This window comes from Pseudophryne corroboree, chromosome 7, assembly GCF_028390025.1.
Source record: "Pseudophryne corroboree isolate aPseCor3 chromosome 7, aPseCor3.hap2, whole genome shotgun sequence".
NCBI classification, from domain to species: Eukaryota; Metazoa; Chordata; class Amphibia; order Anura; family Myobatrachidae; genus Pseudophryne; species Pseudophryne corroboree.
This window is the reverse complement of record NC_086450.1, coordinates 207,173,373-207,179,845: the sequence shown is the minus strand read 5'-3', so window position 1 is coordinate 207,179,845 and position 6,473 is coordinate 207,173,373.

Genomic DNA, 6,473 nt, shown 5'->3' with positions numbered 1-6,473 from the left:
GGTCATTGCGACCCATGTGTGTCTGGTATCAAAGCATATGTATGTGCGCAGGTGGCAATTCCATATCCTGGTAATGGAAGGGATAACACAGCAGAAATAGCCTCTTAATTCGCTCTAGTAATATTGTTGCAGTCCTTATCCTTCAAATAAAAAGGGTTAGTCTGCAGGTAATCGTATTCATACAAAGCTGTAGGAATTTATCTCCCTGGTATGAAAGATGTTTATAACAAATATAATAAGATTGAAATTATTCTCTGGTTCATAATTCAGATTAACTGTCGGCACATCGAATTGATTTCTATTCTGAGTGATGACATAAGCCCATTTTGTGCAGGCACTATTAATTAGAAGAAGTGGGCTAATGTAAATTGTGCTCTATCCTAATAAAGAGAAATTATTTGAAAAGTAGCTGTAAATTGGCATCATTTGATTGGTATTCCCAAGCAGATCTCTATGAGCTTGTTAAGAGATATATATAATGCATCTATGAAATCTTATTACCAAGATACAGAAGCTAAAGATGGAAAAGAGTCCCAGGTGTGTGGAAACAGGTTCCCCTTCTACTTTTGTCCCATGTGCCCCCTTAGGCAGTGAATGGGAACAATGAGAGCGGGGAAGAGCCGTCCACCTGGGGCTGAAAGGAAAGAGCAGTGCGGGCTGCTTCTACTGTCCACGTTTTAGCATCCCCCTCCCCTGTTACTTAGGAGCATTGCAGGGGGGCCCACAGATGTTAAGCAGTGGATGAGAGGGCAGCCCTGAGTACCTGATCGATGCCACGTGATGTGCCCGTTAGAAATCATGAAGATCTTCCAGTGGTTTAGGCAGAAGGGAGGCTCTGGGAGACACCGGATCGGGTGGAATTCTCGCACCTCCGTATGTTACTTGTGCCCTAGTCCAATGCAAGGTAAATTCTCAGTGTCCTAGTGCCGCTGCGGGTAAAGTCTATGTGTCTTGGAGCCGCTGCGGGAGCCGGACGCCGGGTCGGGTGATTCCCGTACCTCCGTGTTGGATGCGCGCCCACGTCCCACTCAATACAAGGTAAGATCTCAGTGTCCTAGTGCCGCTGCGGGTAAAGTTTCTGTGTCTTGGAGCCGCTGCGGGAGCCGGACGCCAGGTCGGGTCGGGTGATTCCCTCCGTGTTTAATGCGTGCTGGTGGTTGTGGTACCATGTTCTTTCCATTTGAAAATGATGGATTTGATGGTGCTCCAGGGGATTATCAAATATTTGGATATTTTTTTATAACCCAACCCTGACTTGTACTTCTCAACAACTTTGTCCCTGACTTGTTTGGAGAGCTCCTTGGTCTTCATGGTGTGATGCTTCTTGCTTAGAGGTGTTGCAGCCTCTGGGGCCTTTCAGAAAAGGTATGTTTATACTGACAGATCATGTGACACTTTGGGCCTAATTCAGACCTGATCCCTAGCAGGCAATTTTTGCACTGCTGCAGATAGTCGTGGCCTACAGGGGGAGTGTATTTTAGCTGTGCAAGTGTGCGAACGCATGTGTAGCAGAACTGTACAAACAGATTTTGTGCAGTGTCTGCACAGCCCAGGATTTACTAAGCCGTTGCGATCGCTTCAGCCAGTTCAGGACTAGAATTGATGTCAGAAACCCACCCTGCAAATGCTTGGACACGCCTGTGTTTTTACAAACACCCCCAGAAAAGGGTCAGTTGCCACCCACAAATGCCTTCTCCCTGTCAATTTTCTTGCAAACGCCCATATGAATGGATCCTTCGCACAAACTCATTGCTGAGCGGCGATCCGATTTGTACCCATGCGACTTGCCTGTGCATTGCGGTGCATGTACGAAAACACAGCCTAGCAACCAGGTCTGAATTACCCCCTTAGACTGCACACAGGTAGACTTCATTTCACTAATTATGTCACTTCTGAAGGTAATCGGTTGCACCAGAACTTTTGAGGGGCTTCATAGCAAAGTGGGTGAATACATATGCACATGCCAATTTTCACATTTTTATTCATAAAAATTATTTTTTCTATACATTTTTCTCATTTCAAATCACCAACTTAGACTATTTTGTGCATATCCATCACATAAAATTCAGATAAGAAAAAATAAATTACAGGTTGTAATGTAAATAGTTACATTATAGGTAAAAAAAATAGGTAAAAAGCCAAGGGGAGTGACTACTTTAGCAAGGCACTGTACATGTGGACAACCAGACTTGATCTCCAACGTTGAACTTAGGCACAATTCTAAGTTTCCTATCTGCCCAATGTTTGTAGCGATCAGAAGATCTTTGTAGATTCTGATGAACTTTTTTCCGGATTCTAGAAAAGTCATCCAAAGAACAAGTTACCGTAGGAAAATCCAAAGGAGGAATTGACCAGAACTCTGGAGGATGGGGGTGTTGACCGTAGATTACAAAGAAAGGAGAAACCCCAGAGGAGGAGTGGTATGTGTTGTTATGGGCAAATTCTGCCCAGGGTAGGTAGTCAACCCAGTCATCCTGAGAAGAATTACTATTTAACCGGAGGAAGGTTTCTACATCCTGGTTGACCCTTTCCATACTTCCATTTGTTTAGGGATGATAGGCTGTGGAGTAACTGAGTTGAATTTGAAGGGAACTGCAAAGTGCTCTCAAAAACTTTGCTACAAATTGCACTCCCCTGTCTGAGACAATTTCAACTGAAAGACCATGTAATCTGAAAATGTCTTTGATGAAGAGCTGGGCCAACTTTGAAGCTGATGGTAATCCCTTTAATGGTAGGTAGTGGGCCAGTTTAGAAAACCGGTCCACTACTACCCAGATGGTGGTAAATCCTTTTGAGGGAGACAATTCCATTATAAAGTCCATGGATAAATGTGTCCAAGGATGCCTAGGTATTGACAGAGGAAGTAACGCACCTGCTGGAGGTAGCCGAGGGACTTTATGCTGAGCACACTTAACAGAGGATGATATGTAATCGGAAACGTCTGATTTCAAGGAAGGCCACCAGTAGGAGTGCTGAATAAATTCAATTGTTTTGCGTATTCCAGTGTGCCCTGCAAACTTGGATGCATGAGCCCAACTCAGTAGTTTTAGATGTATGGCCTCAGATACAAAAGTTTTCCCTAACAGAGGTTGGACCTTGGTAACTACAAAGACTTGTGAATCTAAAACTGGGTATGAGGAAGGAGTCTCATCAAACTGCCCTGAGGCAAAGGAGTGAGAGAGCGCATCCGCCTTGACTGTCTGTGAGACTGGTCGAAAGGTTAACGTGAAGTTTAAGCAAGAGAAGAAAAAGGACCACCGAGCCAATCGAGGACAGAGACACTGTAGATTTTTAAGAACAGGTTTCGGTGATCCGTGTAGACTGTAACTGGGTGTTTAGATTCTTCAAGAAAATAACACTATTCTAAGGGGGGCAATTTTACTGCTAGAAGTTCTTGTTCACCGATAGTATAATTCCTCTCAGCAGGAGAAAATTTCCTTGAAAAGAATACACAAGAGTAAAAACCACTGTTTTCAAATTTCTAACAGAACCACCCCTAACGCTTCAGACGATGCATCTACTTCCAAGAAGAAAGCCCTCTCAGTGTTGGGTTGTCATAGGACAGGAGCAGTGATGAAAGGCTATTTCAGCAACAGGAAGATGGACTCATCAGCCTCCGACCATTGTGATGGACTAGCTTTTTATGTGTAAGGGCTGTGATTAGTGTGGAAAAATCTTTAATGAATTTTCTATAGTAATTGGCGAAGCCTATGAAACACTGAATGGCCTTGAGAGATGTTGGTCGGGCCCAGTCCAGGACTGCACATACTTTGCTGGAAACCATCTCTAAGCTGGAACCTGATATTACATATCCAAGAAAAGGCATAGAGACCTGCTTGAAAATACATTTCTCAATTTGCAGTAGAGTTGGTTTTGTCGCAAACGCATCAGAACCTCCTTGACATGCTGATGATGACTGTGAAGATTCTGAGAAAAATTTTTAAACTAAAATATTGTCCACATAAACTACTACCGAGTGGTAAAGTAAGTCTTTAAAATTTTGTTGATGAAATTTAAAACTGCAGGGCCATTGCTCAAATGGCATCACTAAATACTCAAAATGTCCATCACGAGTATTAAAGGCGGTTTTCTACTCGTCGCCACTTTTAATGCAGATCAAATTGTATTCCCCTCGCAGATCTAGCTTCATGAACAGGGATGACCCTTTAACTCGGTCGAATACCTCTGGAGTTAGAGGCAATGGGTATCGATTTTCACAGTGATGTCATTCACGCCCTGATAGTGTAAACATGGTCTAAGACCGCCATCCTTCTTCTGTACAAAGAAAATTTCTGCTCAGGCTGGGGAAGTAGAAGGATGAGTGAAGTCCTTGGTCAGTTGCTCCTGTATGTAATCTGACATTGCCTTAGTCTCGTGAACTGACAATGAGTTAGTTTGGCCCTGAGGCGGAATCTTTCCAGGCAAGAGATCGATGGCGAAATTCCAATTTCTGTGCTGTGGCAAAACGTCAGCTCCCTGTTTGCAAAAAACATCAGAAAATGACGCATACTGCGATGGGTTTGCTGCTAAAACTGAAATATCAACTTTATTAACAGAAGAAAGAAAGGAGGAAAAACAAGATTTCCCCCAGCTAAGAATGTGCATACTCTGCCAATCAATCTGAAGATTATGCTTCCTAGTCCATGGCAACTTGGCATTCCTCAACCATAAGCCGTGTTCTAGTAATTAGCATGGGCTCCTCTGGAGGGCTTACAGCTGTAGGGCCAGTAGATGGAGGTCAATAGCGGAAATAGTCTCTCCGACTCTTCTCCGATTGTCTCTTCAGATAACACAGATTAACTTTCGTACAAAGAGTGATTAAATTATCCAATTTGGGCAGTAAGTCCTGCGTAGCAAGATAATCTTTGAGATGTTTAGAGAGACCGTTCCAGAACACTGATATCAATGCATCCTCATTCCAGCGTAATTCGGTGGTGAGAGTTTGGAAGTGAATAATGTATAGACCAATAGGCCAATTCCCCTGATGGGCCTCATAATTTCGATGGATGCCGAGGTTGTCCTCCCTGGCTCATCAAAGATTTTCCGGAATGTGAAAAGAAACTTAGCATAGTCACTTTGGAGTGGATCTCCCTGCTCCCACAATGAACACACCCATTCCAGAGCGGCCCCAGAGAATACAGACACCATGTAGGCCACTTTAGTCTTCTGCATTGGGAAATTAAAGGGCTGCAGCGTGAAGTGGACTTCACATTAACTGATAAATACTCTACACTTTTTGGAACTTCCATCACATTTGGCTGGTGTAGACAAATGAAGGGATGATGGACTTGGCGACAAAGGCTGAGAGATTACTGTTGTAGCTGGAGCTTCCACGGGTTGCTCTGTGGCCACGGATGTCAAAAAGCCTTGCATAGTGCCCTGATGGGCCAACAAGTCCTAAAGACATTGGGCTAACTGCTGTTGGGAGGTCTCCAAACCCTTCAAACAGCCAGCAATGTTCTGCAATAACTCTGCACCCGAATCTAGCCCGCTAGATGGTTACATGAGGCTAGTGCATTCTGTCTAGACTGAGATGTGTGGTGAATCCGTGTTACGTTCCTGATGCTCAGAACTGGAGAGATGTTTGTGTAGAGAGTCCAGAGCACCAGGACGTGACGCTGAAATAAGGGATGGTACGGGAATAGCCCCTAGCACCCTACCTCCGTTGTTTTACCGTGTGGTCAGTTCACGCCTGAGTGACTATGGTTTCTTGGGCCCACGGCAGCCGCGTTTGAAGGGCGGATTAGGTCTGCCCAACTCCGATGCCCCCAGGTCTTAGAGTGAGACAAGGCGTGAACCGAGACAGGATAATAACAAGGGGACCTCTAACTAAAGCAAACAGAAGCTAGGGGCTACTAACTACCCTAAAACTAAATATATGTGCGGCACGCCGCCAAAGGAAAAGAACAACAAAAGATACCACTGTCCACTCCCCCACACGGCACCGCCGAGTTCCGGGGAGGACAGTGAAAAGCGGAAACCTCCGCAAAAACCACCAATACAAAAGTAAAACAAGGACTAAGCGGCCTAGGCCGCAACATGCGGCAGAAGCCGCTACTCACGAAACCGGGAGAGAACTCCAACAAGCGAGAACCCCCAGATGACCGCAACAGGTTCACTTGGACAGGAAGGATTCCCAGGACCGGCTTCAGAACTCCAGAACTCAGGAGCACAGGGAGCAGGATCGACCAGATACAGCTGACCAGGAACAGACGTTGCAAGGCAGGAACAGCATACAGGAAGCTATCACCGGCGAGGCTGCAGTGTGCTGGCTCCCTTAAAAAGACCCTGCTGGCCAATGACAGGAGGGCCAGCAAGACCAGCCCCCAGACCCTAATTACTAGTTGCCGTGCAGCTGCCCTGCTGCACGAGCAACTAATCAATCCTATCTGGCAACGGGGAACGCGGTCCGCCAATGGCGTCCCCGTTGCTATGGACCCAGCGGCTGAGGACGCCCGGCATCCTAGCGTTGC